Consider the following 17,862-nt stretch of genomic DNA (forward strand, 5'->3'; position numbering starts at 1 on the left):
GAAGTTTGGCGCACACACAGAGATTGGTTTAAAAATGGAAGAACCCGTTCTAAGATTCCTCCCCTCACCTCTCCCCCCCAAAAAAAACAAAACAAAACAAAACAACACAAAAAAACCCAGACAGGATTTGTTTTTTAAAAAAAATATTTCAGAATCATAGAAACTTAGGGTTGGGACTTCAACCCTAAGGACTTAAGCAGGTCACATCTAGTCCAAGCTCCTGCTCAAAGCAGAACCATCCTCAACTACATCATCCCAGCCAAGACTCTGTCTAGCCAGGTCTGAAAAACCTCCAAGTATGGAGATGCTACAGCCTCTCTGGGTAACCTGTTCCAGTGCTTCATCATCCTTCTAGTGAGAAAGCCTTTCCTAATATCTAACCCAAATTTCTCTTGCTGCAACTTGAGACCGTAGCTCCTTGTTTTGTCATCTGCCACCACTGAGAACAGTCCAGCTCCATCCTCATTCGAACCACCCTTCAGGTAGTTGAAGGCTGCTACTAAATCCCCTCTCAGTCTTCTCCTCTCTAGACTAAATAATCCTAATACCCTCAGTCTTTCCTCGTAAATCATGTGCCCCATCCTTCTAACCCTTTTTGTTGCCCTCTGCTGGACTCTCTTCAATTTGTCCCCATCTTTTCTGTAGTGGGAGCACCCAAACTGGACACAGTACTCTAGTTGTGGACTCACCAGTGTGAATAAATGAGAAGAATCACTTCCTTTGATCTACTAGCAACACACCTAACAATGCAGCCCAGTATTCCATTAGCCTTTTTTGGCAACAAGGACACAATGCTGGGTCACATTCAGCTTGTTGTCCCCAGGTCCTTTTCTGCAGAGCTGCTGCACAACCAGTCAGTCCCCAGCCTGTCCTGGTGCATGGGATTGTTCCATCCTAAGTGCAGGACTTTGCACTTATCCTTGTTGAACCTCATGAGATTCCTTTTGGTCCAATCTTCCAATTTGTCTAGGTCACTCTGAATCCTAGCCCTACCCTCCAGCATATCTACTACTCCCCCCAGCTTGGTGTCATCTGCAAACTTGCTGAGGGTGCACTCTGTGCCATCTTCCAGGTTGTTGATGAAGATATTGAACAAAATGAGCCACAGGACTGACTCCTGGGACACTCCACTTGATACCAGCTGCCAACTAGACACCAAACCATTGACTACTACCCTCTAAGCCTGATGATCCAGCCAGTTTTCTATCTACCTTACAGTTCATTCATCCAACCAATACTTCCTTTGCTTGCCTGTGAGAATGCTGTGGGAGACCATATGAGAAGCTTTGGTAAAGTCAAGGTATACCACATCCACTAGTTTTCCCACATCCACAAAGCCAGTCGTTTCATCATAGAAGGCAATCAGGTTGGTCAGGCATGACTTGCCCTTGGTGAATCCATGCTGACTGTTCCTAATCACCTTCTTCTCCTCCAAGTGCTTAGAAATGGATTCCTTGAGGACCTGCTCCATGATTTTTCCCGGGACTAATGTGAGGCTGACTGGTCTATAGTTCCCTGGATCCTCCTTCTTCCCTTTCTTAAAGATGGGCCTATATTTGCCCTTTTCCAGTCATCCAGGACCTCTCTCAATCACGATGAGTTTTCAAAGATGATGGCCTGTGGCTCTGCAATCACATCAGTCAACTTCCTCAGCACCCTTGGGTGCATCACGTGTGGCCCGATGGACTTGTACATGTCCAGCGTCTCTAAATAGTCCCTAACCTGTTCTTTCACTACAGTTGGCTCATCACCTTCTCCTCAGACTGTGCTGCCTGGTGCAGTAATCTGGGAGATGACTTTGCCTGTGACCACTGAGGTGAAAAAGGCATTGAGCACTTCAGTCTTTTTTCATCCTCTGCGTTGCCTCCCCCATTCAGTAAGGGACCCACACTTTCCCTGATCCTCCTCTTGTTACTGACATACTTGTAGAAACCCTTCTTGTTACCCTTCACATCCCTCGCTAGATGCAACTCCAATTGCACTTTGGCCTTCCTGACTTCATCCCTGAATGCCCAAGCAATACTCTTATACTTCTCCCTAGTTGTTTGTCCAAGCTTCCACTTCTTATAAGCTTCCTTGTTGTGATTTATCTAATTGAAGAGTTTCCTGCTAAGCCAAGCCAGTCTTCTGCCATACTTGCTAGTCTTCATGCACACCGAGCTGGTTTGTCCCTGCACTCTCAGTAAGGCTTCTTTAAAGTACAGCCAGTTCTCCTAGACTCCTCTCCTCCTCAAACTGGCTTCCTAGGGGATCTTGCCAATGAGTTTCCCGATCAAGACAAAGTCTACTTTTCTGAAGTCCAGGGTCTTTACTCAGCTCCTCTCCATCCTTCCTCTCCTCAGGATCTTGAACTCAATCATCTTGTGGTCACTGCTGCTCAAGTTGTCATCCACTACTACATTGCCCACCAATTCTTCCCTGTTTGTGAGCAGCAGAATCTAATACCGAAATCTACAACATCTATTGTTCATCTTTTACTCATAAGCAATGCTGTTACATCTATACCCTACAGCAGATCTGTACTGAATATGTGAGAGAGTGTGGACTGATCAAGAACTGGGAGTCAGAAATCTCTTTGTTCTACTCCCTGATTTGCTATTGTGGCCTCAGGCAAGTCTCTTAAAATGTTTGTTTCCAGGAAAAAAAAACAAGGGTGACATTATTTTTGTGCTATATGATTCCTGTCATCCCTGCTTTCCAAAGTGTGACAAGTGTTTAATCAGTTCATTGACAATGATTTGAAGTGGTATAGGGTTAATGGCCTTTCAAGGGTGTGGCGCCAAAGGGAGGTTAAGGATGCTTATCATCTTGAGAACTAAGGCTTTGAGTATTGGTTTCGTGGACCATTCTCCTTGTTTCCAGGGCCTGCTTCTGGGGGCAATATGTAAGCTGCCTCCTGGAGCTTCCCAAACCTCATGAATGGAAACTCTTCAAAACATCTGTCTGGAAATATTGGAGCCAGACATCTATTCCACCTACAACTGTGTGGTATTCATTGGAGAGAACCTGTCAGCTTGAAGGCATTGCACATTTCTAGTCATTATGGCCAACTTGCCAGATAGCTTTGGAAGCATGTATGCGTTTAAAGCCAATAAAACAATTGATAACTGAGTAATGAGTGATGAGCAGATTAGAAAGCAGATCCAGAGGTTTGCAATATAGTCCCATAATTACCCAACATGTCCATACAGGAATCCCAGAGAGAACATGAGTGAACTGGGCTGCTGTGGAAGAAACTGGCCTTATCTGATACCATGGGACAAGTCCTGAATCTTACTACATCGTGAACTCAGTCCTTTCTCAGGCAAATCTGCCATTAAAACTATTGGGAACCAAGGTGCCAATTAAGTACCACTCTTTGGCTCCATACAACTGAGATACAAAAATTGTGCAGGGTGATGTCAGGTTATAAAACAGGTCCTTGATTTGCCCTAGCTTAACTAAGATAATGAGACATATAGGCTGATGAGCTATGGTTCTAGACAGCAGGAAAAAAAGGATGGAGAGCAATTACATTTGGAAGAGAAAAGATTCTACAGAATTATGGAGCTGGGGAATAAGATGTGACAAAGATAAAGTCAACACCCGATTTGCCAGAACCAAAAATAGGTCAGAGGGGGACTGGGTGGCCCAGGAAATTCTTCAAGGCATAGAGCGTCTTAAACAGCAGGAACAGATCCCACTCCAGCCTGTCGTTCCGTCTGAAGTGTGCCAGCAGTGGAACTGCTCAGACATTATATGAATATTTTGCAACAGAGTGAATAATCAGAGGGAGGTTATTGAAGACACTGGCTCTGGGAGAAAATAAGCGAAACGTCCTAAATAATGGTTCAGCTAAAACTACGCATGGCTCCTTCCAAGTGCCTAAATGCTTAATGTGCAATCTTACAGGAAACTACATACATAACTCTAACGCTGCATTACTAGGAAGGTACCAAATGCTGAAAATAAGATGCCATATTTCTGACAAGCTAAGATTACTTTCAAGGCATTTAATGAGGGAGAGATGCATGGTCTAGTGATTCAGAGCAACAACAATTAGGAGAGCAGGGGTAAAACTTGACTGCTTTGAAGGCCATAGGAATATCTCCATTGGCTTTCTTAGGGACAGGATTTCACCCCTGGATTCTGTTGAGAGTCAGCTGCTGATTCGTCCTATGATTCTGTAAGACATTTAGGTCTCAGTTCAAGAGAGCGTATGATGATCTTTAACTCCACAAGTACTCCCATCTCAAATCAAAAAAAGTGATTCAGTGTTCTTAATTCCCAGTGATTTCAATCGGGACGTAAGCTCTGGCTTATACTGAAAAACATGCTTCAGTACCTTGCCTTCACCTCTGTCAATGATCTCACCTGTGAACGTAGAACAGTGGTGGGGGCAACCTTTCTGGCAGGCATGCCAAAAATTAACTCTGCAATGTCCATGAGTACCACTCTGATCCCCTTCCCTTGCCTGATCTGCTGCTCTGCTTTCTGCTCCTGGCTCTATTTGCTGCTGTGCACCTGCCCCCTCCCAAAGGCTGCTAGTGCCACTTGCAAAGCTAGTGCCATCTTTGCAAAATACTCTGAGATCCTTAGACAAAGACCACGAGCTTAATGCAAGATACTATAAACATCATTAGCTTTGGATTGAGAGCTGAATTGCTTCAAAACTTTCTAAGGTAAACACAGTCCTTTGCTGATGAGAACTAGACTATGAATTACAAACGTGTGAGAAACAAATGCTTAAATGGCTCACAGTAACACAAGTCGGATTGAGTAACAGGATTTAGGCACTGCAGAACAGAGTTCAGCTCATGACTTGGGTCACGAGAGAAAAGAAGCTGTTGCCTTTCTCTGATATCCACATCACTACATGATTATCAGCCTGTACTAAAAGGGGCAGAGAAGGGATTGATAGCTTTGCAGGGCTTTGTTATTATGCAGTATCTACTTTTGTTGTACAGGAAGTGGCATTGTTCATATTTCAAGGTCTGGGACTCTAATCCCATCCTATCCCTTCCCTTTGGAGACTTTTTCACGGCCACCCAGAAGTCACTAATGATGCAAAGTTTTTTGGTCAGACACCTGAGGAGGATATTATGGCTTAAATACATTTGAAAACATCTGTGTCATTTCCTCTTCACTATCTCTTGAGCCTTTTTGATGCAAATCTCTTTCCCCTCTGGTTGGACCAGTAATGACTATCCTAATTAGTCATACAGACCATATCACACCTCCCTTTGAATCACCCAGCTTCTCATTCTTGTACACAAGACACTACAACACTACCCCATGCTACATATTGCTTGTTGAAGTGCTCTCTGCTTTTTCCTTTCTGGGTTTGCACTCTTTTGCTTTCTCCTCTCACTCCTGCCCTTGCATCTCTTTCAGGCTGCTTTCTTGTGCATGTAATGACCACTATCCACTTGGAGAAGTAGGGTGGCCTTGTAGCTTCATTTATAGAATAGGACTCCTGAGATCTGGGTTTAGATGCAGTAAATGCAACAGACTTCCTGAGTAGTCTGAAGATTCCCTGCTACAGCATAAGGGAAACAGAGGTCCTTACACCTCTAAAATCCATCAGAGCTGGGCACCCGACCTTCATTTCCACACCTGAAGATTGTCACACTCACTGTGGTTTAATCTGGTCAAGATTTTCATAAGTATTTAACTCCACAAGTACTCCCATCTCAAATCAAAAAAATTGATTATTTAGGTGTTGTTCCACATGGCATTGTAAGTCACAGTAACTTTCAATAAACTTTAAGCTTCTAAGTGCCTAAGTCATTTTCATCAATGGGCTCACTCACTTGGGCCCTGCAATGCTGAGAGGATCAGCACCTAAATATATATATAAAAAGCAAGCATCTGTGCCTTAGTTTCCCCAATATAAAATAGGTATAGTAGCACTTCTCTACCTCACAGAGGTGCTACATTAAATATTGTGAAGTGCTGAGCTATAGTATGGTGAATGTCAAAATATATACCTGCAATAGGTATTATATCCTTGCCTCACCCAAATCCATCCTGAAATCTGAGTTCCTCAAATCAGGGCATGGGTATTGACACACCAACTAATTATAGTGAATGAGCCTCACCCTAGAGAAGCTAATATGTGGAAACTGTGTGGCTACTCTTCCACCACAGTAATTGAAAGCTTAATGAGAGTAGCTTGGTCCTGAATTAAACAAGACTGATCTGCCATGGTTTAGCTTTCTCTTACTACCAAGTCAGGAGAGAGACACTAACAGTTACCATGAGGCAGCTGACATACAGTAATAACCTGCCTCCTTTTAATTTTCTGCAATTTGTTAAAACATTAGGGTGTCCAACTGAAGACCTGCAGGCTGAATCTGGCCCATGGAGTCATCTGATCTGGTTCGTGTCTCACACTGACCCCACACTGCCACATGCCAGTCTGGTGCATGGGCTGGAACTGGTGCTACAGGTGCTGCACAGGGCACATACTGCATGCTGCACCCTGCCAGACCAGGGCTGATCTGGGTCAGGCCAGGCTGGAGCCAGCACACATGACCAGTCTGGTGGGGCACCATGTGCAGCTCATACCCCCTGCTGGGCTCCTGTGCTGCTGGCAGCACACGCAGCCAGTCCAGCCCCATGCGTGCTGTCTGCAGCATTGCCAGCTCCTCTCTGGGGCCTGTACTGTAGGCAATGCATGGGGCCAGCCCAGTGCCCTGCAAGACCAGCCATGTGCACACCCCATGCTGCTCCATGCCCCCAGCTGCTTGCAGGGCTCGAGGCACCAGTTCCAGCCCATACACTGCCTTACACCCTTCCCCCCGGCCCCCGGCCAGATGAGTTTGACACCCCTGTGTTAGACGTTAACTAATACATTAAATAAAGATGCTAAAATATGATCTGGGCTCACACCTTCCTCTGAGCCTTCCAGCATATCACATCTTTTCTACATCTGCCTTCTAGACTATGAGCTTACCAGGACATGTTCTTGACGGCCAAGTCTTATGCAGCTCTGAGTAAAATTTGATATTTTCCTTAATAACAACAACAACAACAATAATACACTGGAAATGGAACTGGTAAGCCTGCTGTTACTATATTGCACCAAACACTGTCTGCTTTCTCCATATCTTCTTTTCAACACAATGCTTTGGATAAATAGACTCATAAATCACACACTTCCCTGTTCCCTGCAAAATTGTTTCAGTGGCAGCAGAAAAATGTATTCAAGGAAAGTCAAATGCCATGCTAGAATTTAAATGAAGGTAAATTCCAAACAGGTCTTTACACATGTGTTACATAATTTAACAGTGCTATAATTAATTCAGGTCACTTAGTTTTACAAGGACTCCTTTAGCAATGTAATTAAACCTATCAGTGACCAAATCTGGTCTGACTTCAGCATTAGAATGGTAGTTGGATACAGTATCAGCAGGTGTAAAGGGGAAGGAGAGGTTGAACTAGAGACAGCTGGTCAATATTAGAGTGAACTGGAGATTCATCATACACCTCCTTAATGAATATGCATTTAATTTTTGTTCCACTGTGTATTCTTCACTTGTCTGATGCTGAATTATATTGTTTTTCTATGTGGTTTTTTTATAGCGTGAGCCCCAAGAGCCATAATTTATTGACATTACTTCATCAATCTTTAAAAAGCCAAGAGAGACTGACTTAATAAGAAAGAAGCACTTCCCTTTTACTTGGATTTGTTTGAAATCAGGTACTTCATGCTTGATAAAATTTAAATGACTAATTATGAATTGATCTCCCCCCTTCCTTTTGATGTACCAGCAGTGCTTTCAGCTAATGAACCTCCCATTCTCCAAGTACTATTAAGGGCTCAATTCTACTTCATGAGTAATCCTCACTTATACAAGCAGTCCCATTGACTTCAGAGTGGAGCTGAGTGAATAATTTACAACAAATAATTTATCTGGCAAATGCTGCCTTTTCTTCTGTTTGCAAATTACCAATGAGCAAGCCATAAGATACCTTTTTGTTCATTACCCAGAATTATTTGGGAATTTTGGCAGGGAATAATTCTAGGTCTTTACATTGAAACGGTTAACAGTTTTTGTACTGTGTTGGTTAGTTACATGAGTCATGTGGCTCAGTTTCCATTTTCCAATGGGTAACCAACCAAGATGGCATGAACTGAATATTTTAATTTCAAATACACAAATTACAGTGTGTAGGTAGTGGCTATTTGAGTTTTCTTTTCCCACTTTTCAATACTCCTCAGGTGTTTGGATGTTTACAACCCCCCCATCCCCCCCAGTGAGCCATGCATATGGCTAGGAGCACAGTTAAGTTGAAGTTTGTAGCGGTGTCAATAATGGGCAAATGTTTCCTACTATTTGCTTAGCTCTACCTCAGAGCTCTGCTTAAATGCGGTTTTTGCCCATCAGCCCATGCAGGCAGCTGATTGTGAAACTGAGTCCCTCTGAATGCATTTTGAAAACAGGCAATTCATTTTCTGTCACCTTGAATTATTTATACATGAACTCAGAGTCCCTGTAATAAATCTGTGTTAAAATTAAAATAAATACACAGCTCCTTCACCCACCAGGGTCACAAAATACCTAACCAGCCACAACTCCTGATAGTCAGTACTGTGAGGTTTTAAGTGAAAAGACAGTAAGTGTTGTTATTCCTGAATTTGCACTCATTTTTCCTGGAGCATGTGCCATCCAAAATGCAATACAAGGCATTCATTTTAATCCTTCATTTTCATGTAAGAATTGCAGCAAACAATGTAGAGCATCCTTTAGTGATGCAAATACGTACCTTTTGTTTCAATATTGGAACTTTCAGTAGTTGTGAAAATAGGACTTAAGATATTTCCAAATTACTCTTCACATTGGTATCTACAGGATCACTCTCCCCAAACTATGACACTGCCATCAAAATTAATTTGTTTTCAAGGTACTGGTTCTTTCTGCATTAACCCTACAGTAAATAAGGGACCTTTGTGGACATAAATTGCAACTTATGATAATTTCACTGGCATGGAAATTGCTTCTTCTCTCCTCTCACTGCCACAGCTGAGTAGCAAAAAACAAATTCAGCCCCCAAAAAGAACCTGCTGAGATGAATTTTTTCCATTTTAAAATGCTTGCTGAAACATGACTTCATTATGAGCAGGAATCAGAGGAGTTTGAAATCCCAAATCCAAACAACTTCCAACTTGGAAAAAGTTCTTGGCAAAGGCTGTAGCCAGCTCTTGACTAATTCTGTTTAAGACTGTACTAAATGCATTAGGAAGACTGGTGCAGTCTGAGAACAGGCCGAGGAGACAACCTCTGAGCTCTGGTCAGGTATTTATTTCCTCAGGAAGGTCAAATCTGTCGACTTAAGTTTCCCCATCTGTAAAACAGGAAGAAAAAACCTACCCCTAACACCTATGCTCAAGTAATTTTAATCTTATTTACATCTTATTTTCAAAAGTGATCTAGGCACCTAGGGATGTGTCCAGATGAGTGTGTATGTGTGTTTACCCAGGGACAAATAGCAGCAGCACATAGTTGTACCACTGCTACTTGTCCCCGGGGAGCACCCATGCACACATGCTCTGGCACATGGCAAGTTGCCCTGGGTGGGGTAGGGGAGGCTGCGCTAGCCCCAGCAATCTTACTGGGGGTTCTGGGGGGCCTCCTCAGGTTCCAGCGGTGGCAATCCAGGTGCACGGAGCCTGGCCAGCAGCTGGAGTGTGGCTTTGGCTGGCCAGACTCCAGTTTCAGGTGGTGCATGCTGCCGTCATGTGTACCACCCTGCTTTTTTCCACCATGGGTTTTTTTGACACTGGGATCTCCCTGTCAAACCCCCTTGCTGCGCTGCAAATTTACAGTGCAGCAAATACATGCGTGTATGGTGCCACAGACAGGTCTGCAGTGCTGCAAATCGCATGTGTGTACTTGTTTGGATGCACCGTAGCAGCATATGTCAGACTGAAAGGCAGTAAGATTTAGATCCTCAACACGCAGTGTTCAGCTGCTGCTTAATCCTGGAGACTCATGAAGTCATGAAACTTTTTTAATATCAAAGTTTCCCATGCATTTAACTTCTGCTTTTGCACCTGTCCCAGTTTACACAGGTGGTTTTGGATCATGGTGTATGTACCATGGGTCACCCAGATCTTCAACACATGCCTAGGGCAGGAGTTTGAAGGAGTGGAGGCTGCCCAAAACTTGCATCCCTGCTTTAGGGCACTGAAACAGAATCCAAAGGCCCGACTAAGTGCACACACTTGGTGCCGCCATGGCTATAGTTGTATAAGTATCCAGGAATCAAACCCATGTCTCCTGTGTGGCAGATAAGTATCCTAACATCGAACCACAGGGGACTCAAGCCCTCACAGGGCTGAGCAGGTTATATCTAAACCTATCCTGCTGAAGAGGGGGTTGATCTGGGAGGCGCTCACCAAACGCCCATGGGATCAGGCTCTTCACAAGATGCAGCAGCTGATACCCAGGGGGTGGTTGTGCATCCTTTTATCCAGTAGCTCTGGAAGTATAGCACGCTCATCCCAAATGTGGAAGATAGGTTCAGTTTCCTCCTCTGCCTGAGGGGAGAATTGGACCAAAGTTTCCCCTAGTCTAACCATTGAGCTGTCAAATAAAAGGGTTGGAGAGTTACACCACCTCCTCCAATGGCCATGGTTTATAAGAACATTTTTCAAACCAGGATCCTAGGAGAGGTCTCCGGGTTCCCTACCTGTAGCTCTGGGCAAGGGGTACAAGCTCTGGAAAGGCACAGGATTTCATGCACATCTGCTCCCATCAGCCATTCCTTATTGACCAGATGAAGCAGCTCTTTGCTCAGTGTACTCTTGTTGTGGATCCCATTCTGGGCACCTTCATGCACTGTGTGGGGAGCATTGTACCTAACTCAGGGCAGTGGATCATGCTACAGGGGACAGGCACTCCAAAGATATGGTAATGCTTAACTTCTCAGTGCCTAAGGCCTTTGTGCATTTGGCTGCTGGAGTCACTTTTGAAAATGGGACATAGCCATCTAAGTCATTTAGGTCTCGCAGAGCTAAGTGGAGAACTACCAAAATCCCTTTAAAAATCTGGGCCCTCATCCCTATCTGTAACTGGAGCATTGCAAGACTTATCAGCTAATAATGTGTGCAGTACATTCCTTTGTAGATGGAAAGCACCATGGTGTTAAGGATGGCTCTGTTATTATTATTCGGACTGCTATGTTAGTATTATCAGCCTTCAAAGCTCTTGGACTTCTGGGCCCTGATGAACAATAGATCTTATTCAGAGCAGGTTCCTGTGAACATGCTTGGGGCCAAGTTGAGTGCAGCATGTGAGCTTTACAGGGAGACTCTTTATGTATACAGAAAATATATCATTATCGGATGAATGACATGTAGTCACTTACCTCAGTCTTTTTTATTGAGGATTTCTCCTCTTTGGTTAAATATTTAATATAACTAGAACAGGTTCATCCCCTGAGAGGATTCATCCAGTAAAAGATTTAAAAAAAAAATCAGTACAAGGAAGTTTGTAGATCATGCATGAAAAAATGTTATTTTTGTCCTGTCGGCTGAGTCCCATTTTATGCGAAACGCTTTAGATTCTAATTCTAAGCCTTCTGACAGGCAATGCAATTTTATATTAGATAAATGAAATCTCTCTCTGACCTCTGGCCCTTGCTGGTTGCCATGGAAAATGGACAGATGAAACACAGGGACATTTTAAAGGACTTAACTAAATTGAAATTTTAGATGTAGAACCTTGTTCATGAGCCTGGCTTTGATAATAGGGATATTAATGTTTCCTTGCTGGTACAGCTATTAAATAATTGAACAGTGTTATTGATCAAGCAAGCATTACAAATTGATTTAAATATGGGTTAGATGAATGCAGGGAGCTTGGTGAATGTAAGTTTGATTAGTTCTGGGGTTGGCTTTACACTGATATTACTGGCTTCCAGCTCAGAATGAAAGGGATGCTGGCACATTTTAATTACACTTTGACATGACATTATAGCAGCACTTGTTCTTGGCAAACCAAAGGTCATTCTGAGGCCATTTATAGGGCACAAAGAAACTCTGACAGGCACTAGTTTGCCAGGGTTTGCTTTATTAATCCCAATGAAAATCAACATTCACCAACCAAAGGCAACAAAAGGGATAAAATGACAAAAGAGACCCTGAAGCTACTAGAAACTGTGTTGAGGACTAAAAGCTGCCCCCCCCCCAGAACTAGGGCAGTGGTAGAAACGAGGCATACCTTTGTCTCCCCTATGGGATGTCTTCTTATACTGAACACTGATAACTCAGAGGCTACCACTGGCTTACCACTATTTAGTGGTTTGTTTGTGTGTGTGCTACTGTTAGGCTTTGCCTTGATTAATTCACCAACACAATACCTCAATATTATGTACACTGGGAGTTAGGACTCCTGGGGCCTATTTCTGCCTCTGCTATTGCCTCTGCATGTAACCTTGTCCACGGGAAAGTCTCTTTTCTTCTTAGAGCCTAAGTTTCTTCAAAGGGATGTTTGTAAGCGGTGTTGCAATCACTCGATGTAAGTAGTTGTAGCAAATCTAAGTGTTGGTCTTCCTTGACCCTACTTTCACTTAGCAGCTATGACCATATTTTTTTTCGAAAAAGTAGATGCCCATTAAACAAAAATAACCTTGTTGCCATGACAGTAGCTGTATCTGCAAGCACCAAGAGCAGCATGAGCTTTTAGGTAAGTGACAATTGACACTGCTCAGAAAATCAGTCTCCCAGGAAAACTGTGGGCTGTAACTCAAGTCATTGGTTAAAGGGCAAAGGATTTAATGGATTTTTTTTTACATCATCAGCATCATCATTTTATCTACAACAGATCAACTTCAGAGGAGTAGGCTCCCTTCTATAGAGTATAAGATAGCACGTGTGTATGACAACATATGCAGCACCCTATAGCTTAGGATACTAGCTTGAGTGCATATACTAGTGTGGCATAACCTACTGGAGCCTGTATTCCTGGGCTGTCATGCCTATAGGTAGAACACTGCTGTGCATGCATATGTAATACAGCACCCAAACCTAAAGGCAACAACTCTCACTGTCTTCAGGTTGCCTCTCACAGGACTTCAGGGTTTGATTGCATGCCCAGGTCAGTCTATGCCTGTGAAGGAGCTGAACACAGGCCACTGGTTTTTTCCAGGGCTGCAACTCCCCATCTAGCCCATCCTCTGGTTTTCAACAACTAACGCCAGATGCTTCAGAGAAAGGCACAAGAGACTCCTGTAGGATAATTTGCACCCTATAAATATCTCATCCTAACCCCTAATAATTAGAGAGGGGTTATGAGCCCTGAACCAAAGGTTTTATACCCTTCCATAAATCTTTTGTTGGCATTAACTCTTATAACTCTGGATATTCATGTTCAAACCTTCTGAAATTTGTTACATTTTCATCTCTTTTGACACCTGCAGGCAATGAGCTCCACAGTCTAATCACACACACCTTTTATCCGTTTCAAGTGTGCTGTCTTCCAGGTGTGTGGAGCACCCCTTATTTACATAATATGAGGCAGGAAAAAAAGGGGCCCCCCAGACACAGCAGATGGGGGATTTACAATGGGGGTGCCTCTTAATAGAAAATGCACTGACGACTGATCTCAGCACACATGGCACAAGGGACACAGTGCTGGGCCTGGGGATCCCACTGAGGCCAGCAGGGACTCTGTGGACATGGGAACCCCAGAGTTCCCCATTTCTCTATATTTTTGCAGTCTGACACCATTTCAAGTCCTAATGAGAGCATTGCAGCAATCCTGTATAAGGCCTTCCTGGGGACTAGAGATTCTCAGCCATACTTGGCCTCATGCCTCTGGCATGCAGGCACTATCACCAGCCATGTGCCTAATGGGCTTGATATCCCTGATGATTATTTCAGGAGAGCTGATTTCCCACTTACCAGAACCAGCAGTAGGATGAGCACCAACCAAACATCTCATACAGAGAAGAATAACAGGGAGAAACCAACCAGCCAAACTGAATTCTCCTTGCTGTTTACACAGTACCTTAGGGACTGATCTTATTCATAGATGCATAGACTGTTAGGGGCTGGAAGGGACCTTGCAGATCATCGGGTTCAGCCCCCTCACTGCTCTAGGCAGGAAGACAAGTGGGGGTAGGTGATGCCAGCGAGATGACTGTCCAGTCTCCTTTTGAAAACCCCCAGGGTAGGTGACTGCACCACCTATGCAGTCTTGATCATGTTTTAAGTGTGAGCAGCAGGTACTGAGCCCAAACCAATTTTAAGAGACATTTTAAAACAATCTAATCAGAAACTCATAGTATGTCTTGCACTTCTAAAGAGTTCTGCTTTAAGAGAGGGATTCTTCTGAGGTTCCTTCTGAACTTCACTATCTACTTCCCACGTGACAGTCTCTGACTGGTCTCACCATTCTGTGGTCCCATGAAGGCCACTGATCTTTTTCACTGGACAGCCACAGACAGAAATGGCACTGCTACATGCATACTTGACAGTACAACTCTTTGCAAAGCCTGTTATCCAGGTCAGAGGTAGCATGTGAGCATAACCCTGAAAGTATGACAATTTATTATAACATTGTCATCTCTTCTTCGTTCATCTCCAGTTCTTCACCCTGTGGGTGACTTTGAAAGAGAAAATCCCAGACCTCCTCACAACTTAACCATCTTCTGAGCTCCTACTTCCCCAGTGAGCATCCTCAGAATGGTTTACTCTACAGGCAAGCAGGAAAGACTCTCCAAGGACCACAATGTGACAACCGCTGTCATCACTTGAACTGATAAAAACTTGCCAAAAAATGCCAAACACAAAGGGTTTCTGACCAAACAAATCTAATATTGTTTTCTTTTGTAAAACATGTTCTATTTTCTGCAGAAAATGTTGGCTTTTCACTAAAAAACAAGTAAAGCCAAATAAAGGAACCTTTTGGCTGAAAGACAAAGTTTTGATTCAGAAATGCTGTATTGTACCTCCTTGGAATTAACTGTGTTTCTGTTTTCCTCCAGTGCCTGGACTCCTACCCAGAATACATCTCATGAGATGTAACCCTGGTAGTTCAGCACGACAAGAAACCATGGTTAATTAAAGAAGAGGTAATCTGGTCAAGGAGCTTGATTCATGGAGAAGGGAGGCCTTAGGCACTTGATCTACAACCCTCCTGAGGCCTGGTGGTTTTTCCATCCAGCTTGCAGCCAAAAATGTATTGGCCCTGATCTTTCATCAAAAGACACAATATTCAGTGACAGCCCCTCACATTTTTTAACCAACGTAATTATAAGCCATAGGGACCTCATTATTTAATAGCATGCCCTTCCAGTACTACTCAGCACACTTCCTACTATAAAACATTAGTGAAGACAGCATGCATATTTACACCCCAGCTGAACAAGGCACAGGATTATGGGCCTCATTTTTTGAGCAAGCGAGTCGGTGACAGGACCGCTTATGGATTCAAGTGCCTGACGGAATCTGGGCCTAGAAGAACACGTGCCTTTATTTTCATTAATGCCGTGTGTCCCTGCAGTGTCATGGACTTGGTTAAGTTAATATGCTCAGATGCCCATGGGAAGTGAACTGTGACCTGTGTTACAGAGAAAGAGAGAGAGAAAAAAAGTCCTTGCTGGACTGACCTGGAGGGAAATTCCTTCCTGACCTCATATCTGGTGATCAGTCGGTTTAACCCCGAGCATGCGAGTGAAAACATAACAAGCAGCACCTGAAAGATTTCTCAGTTCCACTCCCTGCTAAAGGGGAGATACTCACTCACACCAAGCAACTAATAGGACTTTCCATTTTCTATTTATTCAAGAAAGCAATGATTAAAAACAACTTAAGCAATGTCAGATCTACGAGGTGCATTGTATAATACAAATACCCCCTTGTATAGTAACCTGATTATAGCCAGAGATAAGTGACCCCATCGTGGTCCTGGGACTTGTTTAGGGTTCTCAGCAAGTATAAGAAGATTAACGTATACATCTGTATTTCTGTTGGAATAAGCAGCTTAGACAATATTACTGAGGGTCACTCCATATAATAACTCTGTAATTATATATAGGTCTCTTGTGAGCAATGAAGTAGGCTAAGTGTTTCCAGACAACAGCTCAGGTCCTTATTTACAACAAACTCATCCCCTGCCTGAGGCTACAACTAGTCCATTGGTGGCCAACCTTTTTGGCAGGTGTGACACAAGTTAAGCCCCCCTCCATTTCTAGAGTGCCTCTCTGATTCCTGTCCCACTGCCTCCTGCAAGGTGTACCTGATAAAGTCTGTGCTTCAACTTATCCCAACACTAGTCAAAATTCAAAACTTCTGTTCCCTGAGAAAGTCTGACATATTGAAATTTCCTGCAAGCCAGTGTTTCTGGGCAAAAATCATTCTCGGTCAATCAAAATGTTCTGTTTTGATAGAACTGAAAGACCTCATGCTGATTTTGACTTTTTAAAATTGCATATTATAAACCAGAATATAAAAGAAAAATGACTTTTTTAAATGAAGAAATTGAAACATTTCATTTCAAGCTTATTGGAATAATTTTTTCCCCAACACCTGCATTTCAATCAACGGTGTGACTGAAGCACATGTAGACACACCCAAGGTAACACTACTCTTGTGAGCATGGTTATCTAAGGAAGTGAAAGTGGGATGGCTCAGAGGTCATCGTGGGTAGCCATTCAGCTGAGTGCCTAGTCTCTTGGTTGAGCTTATACAGTTGGCCACTGATACCCAAGCTAACTAGATTAAATCTAGGTTGGGATGCCTCCACTGCATCATAGAAATTTCATTTAAATCAACGCGTTCCCATGGACTCTTTCAGCTTCAATAGAAGCACATTCTGTCAATAAAATGTCACATTATTACTTTTTTAACCAGCTCTAGTTAAGACATTGGTTATCACCATTAATTGTTCAGATATATAAAGGGTAGCACCGACAGCCCATTTCAAGTCCCCGCACAGTTTCTGTTATAGTGCAATGGCCTGCACAGACACAGGACTCTGATGAGACTCCAAGAGCTTTTCCTGTGCTCTCTCCTGGTTAATTCAGGCACGAGAGATGTGCAACTTGACAAAGACCTCGAGCATCTTTTCTCAGTGGAACCGTTGACCCAAACTCCTTTTACAAACAGAATCTCATCAACTCAGAAAACCTCTCTTCCTGGTGGTACAAACTAGTTTGTCACTGATTTGAACCATGGAGTTAACTGTCCCAACCAACTCAGATTGGCGCAGGCAGTTAAAATGCTCTCTGCCCTTGGTCTCCAGAGTTATGCAATTCCTTCACAAGCAATAAAGGCAGAGTCAATAAATATTCCATTCCACCTCATATTTTGAAGCTGGTTATTACACTGAATACCTGAAAGGTCTTCAGACCTATGTTTGTATCACTGTAACATTACCAGCACGCTTCCACTCTGCTGTCAGACACATTAGCAAACAGGCCACTAAGAGACTCTGTCAAGGGAGAGATGCCACATTACCATATGCAACAGATACTGCATCTCATTCTGCTGGACTGAAAATTAACTGACCCAGGACCTGATCCTTATTACGGTGAAGTAAGATGGATACAAAAAGTAGACCCCAAGCCATTAGCAGTATATTAGCAGCTATTTTAATTGCAAGTGTCCTTCAGCTCTTCTTTGAACCAAGCAAAGGAATGGTGATTTTTTTTCATGTGAAATGAACTAGTGGGTTCAGCCTGATTTTTTTCAGCCGGGGTCCATACCATGAAAACCACTATTACAGTGGGCATTAATTTCTTCTCATTTGTTGCCAATCTCACCAGGGAGGTCTGGAAGTGAGAGGACCATATAGAGCAGCAAGGATCAAAAGTACTAGACTTTACCAGGAGGTGGCCCCCTGCGGCCTGTCAGCTGGAGAAGCTAGGAGG

General features: G+C 43.3%; 1 protein-coding gene and 1 long non-coding RNA gene across 2 annotated transcripts in view; one reads left to right on the forward strand and one right to left on the reverse strand.

Annotated features, from left to right (window-relative positions):
- Nucleotides 1-17,862, reverse strand: part of KCNB1 (potassium voltage-gated channel subfamily B member 1) — a 265,276-nt gene that overhangs the window by 106,356 nt on the left and 141,058 nt on the right. The gene's annotated exons all lie outside the window — the stretch shown is intronic.
- On the forward strand, nt 6,871-16,422 carry LOC109292457. The gene is made up of 3 exons (XR_002096127.1): nt 6,871-7,684; nt 14,577-14,659; nt 14,977-16,422. It is a non-coding gene; the product is annotated as an uncharacterized LOC109292457 (long non-coding RNA).

The sequence above is a fragment of the Gavialis gangeticus genome, unplaced genomic scaffold (assembly GCF_001723915.1).
Source record: "Gavialis gangeticus isolate Ggan-Ray unplaced genomic scaffold, GavGan_comp1, whole genome shotgun sequence".
In the NCBI taxonomy this organism is placed as follows: domain Eukaryota; kingdom Metazoa; phylum Chordata; order Crocodylia; family Gavialidae; genus Gavialis; species Gavialis gangeticus.